Below are 2,949 nucleotides of genomic sequence, written 5' to 3'. Positions count from 1 at the left end.
TCAGAAGATCGATCAAAGATAGACCATTCGTTAAGTGAATTATATATTATTTTTATCATTTTTGGGAGAATTTCCAGTTTTGATGAGACTTAAGAATATTATTAACTTTATCGTAAACTTATAAGATTCTGATAAAATTGAACTTGACAATAGATAACCGGCTTATAAAGACAGCATCCACCGATAGACAGGACTCTCAACCCCAGATGATGTATTCACCTTCAAAGTCATTGCCCTTTCGCTATTTTTTTTCGATTTTTTCAGCTGATTCCATTCTTCGACAGACAGTAGCAATACATTTTCCATCAGTATCAGCAAACCTTATCTGTGCGTCCATTTGTCCGGATTTCGTCCAATGACCTAGGATAGTAGTGGAAGCAAATAAAAAAATCGCCACGAAAGGGAAGAACAGAAAGCGCACGACCTCAAAAACACAGGATTTTCCAATTATATTTACTCATCATCACACACAGCTCCCGATCTAGGAAGGTAGAAGAGGAAAAAAAAGGACAAGGGACCGGGATTTTTTTTGCGGTGTGCACATATGGCACTTTGAAATGGAATTTCTCGGCTTTTGGACAATATTCTAGGATTTTCGTTTGTTTTTTTTCCTCTGTTGTTTCTTTCCCTTTTGGCACGCACAGTTTTGACACTTTTGGGCAATTATGATGGGTGATGATGCGAGTTGCCCACAAATGTACACACAAAAAGTTGGGTTCGAATAAAAAAAATCACATGTTCATCCGAAATTTTGCGTCTTTTTTTTTGCCTGCACCCTGCCAGTCGGAGCCATGTTGAATTTTTAAAGGTGAGGGATTAAGCCCGGCCACATATGTACTTGGGATTTTACTTTCGGAATATTGGAAAATTTGAGGAAAAAGGGGTCTCAAATCTTGACTCGGTGTAATCATCCCAAACGATGAGCTCTAAAATCCTAATTATCACTTTTGTTTTCGCTCGACCGCTCAGCTCAACCGAAGAAGTGAAAAGTCCTGCTGAGCTAATCCTAAACCCAAGGCGTCATTATCCTTGAAGGATAACTTGTTGTAACTGAAGTGAAAAGTAAATTTTTCAGCAAATCCTCGGAAGCGCCGCTCGAGAACTTCCTTTTTTTTGTTGGTCCGCCGTTTTTGCTTCATACGCTAAGCTGGGAAATTTTCCCACATCCTTCGTTATGGTAATAAGTTATACTTTCTTCGGCAGCCTTCGACAATCCTTGGCACACAGAACATCCCACAAATTTTTTCAACCTCTAACGAGTAGGTGTTATTTATACACCATCACACCTCTGACTCGTGTGAAGAAAAACGAAAGAAAGTTCAATGCCTTCTGTAAAACCTTTGCTGGTGCTTTTCTTTAGAGAACAACGAACCGGTAACATCTTCATTGAGACCTAAAGCGAAAGAAAAAAAATCTGAAAAGGATTTAGAAGGGCCATTCGATCTTTCTCCGACAAACCGTGGATGCTGTTCATCTTTTTGTTCCGAGAAACGACGACAACACCTAGCCTATTTCCTTTTAGCCCTTTGAACCCTCTAATTCACGATTCAGGAGAAAGGAATCGAAGACTTATCTATTTTTATATCAATTTTATATGGGACATTTATCAGTTTTGATAGCGAACATTAGAAATCTTCCCACACTTTCTTCAGTCTCACTAGCTGATACAATTACCCGAGAAAAATCGCTTCAAGTCCATCGTTCCCACAGTTTCGAACGGATTTTGGACCAAAAGGATGCACCTGGGTTTTGGAGGCAGCAGCGAAAGGATGCGTCTCAATTATTTTCGTTTCTGATACCTGCTGTGAGACGGTTTTGGGTTTAATGTTTCTGTTTTTTTTCCTTCAAACCCTGTGTTGCAACGAACTGAAAAGAAGTGCAATTGCGGAAGTATGCAACAAAAGCCGCGCAAATCCTAGAAAAGGATTAACAGTTAAACTGGGAGGGACGTTTGGCAATCCTTTGCCGAATCCTTTGCTGCCAGCAAACGGTGAAAAAATCTATTACATGATCGTGGGTTTTTTTTGATTGTGAGTCGAAAAAAGACACTGAAGAATGAGACCATGCGATTAGCGGAATTTTGAAAAAGGATTTCCGTTTTTAATGCAAAATATCCGTTAGTTAAAGAAAAATGGTTCAATGATATCATTTTACATCTACAAAAATGTACTATCAACAAAATGAAGCAAGATGGCTAAATGGTGGGTAGATGGTGTTCATTGATTGTTAGAAAAAACTAATAGCAGCATCGTGAAAATTGTATTGTTGCATAACTTGATCAGGGAAGAATATCAAAATAATAACTTAAACATATTTCAACGAGATACTTACCTACAATGCCAACCAAAAGTTTAGGATCACACCTTGAAAACATGAAAATTTTGACCGACCATATCTCAAGCATCTTACGACATATTGCAATTCTATTTATCTCATTCTATAGATCGTGAGCAAAACCTTCTTTGTATGTTTTGACAAAATATTGCTTTGAGTTTATATGACCTAAACTTAGCTTTAAGTTGGAACATTTTCCTAAAACTGCAGTAAAAAGTTAACCCAACCTCAGAATAGGGTGGACCAAATTTCAAAATTCGAATTGCATTCGAATCCTGATATTAATCCACATGCTAATCAAAATGTTTGTTACAATACCAGATTTCATGATTCGGGGTAACTTTGATCAATATGGTTTTTACGTATCTCAACATCTTAAAAATTATTATTTTGTTGTCATTTACCACAAAAGGCTTCAAACATCAAAATAACAATTAATGTTTTGTTCGGACTCAAGTGATTTGATTTGATTTGAAATTCGTTTATTTGGAAGGGAGCCGTGCGCTATACCGATTAAGCACCCTTTCGGACTCAAGTGAATTTTTCAAAATTTGTTTTCAAAAACAAATATACTTAAAAGATGGACAATGTTAATGCATACATTTAGGGGCAAAA

Source organism: Uranotaenia lowii, unplaced genomic scaffold, assembly GCF_029784155.1.
Source record: "Uranotaenia lowii strain MFRU-FL unplaced genomic scaffold, ASM2978415v1 HiC_scaffold_126, whole genome shotgun sequence".
Lineage (NCBI taxonomy): Eukaryota > Metazoa > Arthropoda > Insecta > Diptera > Culicidae > Uranotaenia > Uranotaenia lowii.
Note: the sequence above shows the minus strand (reverse complement) of the source record.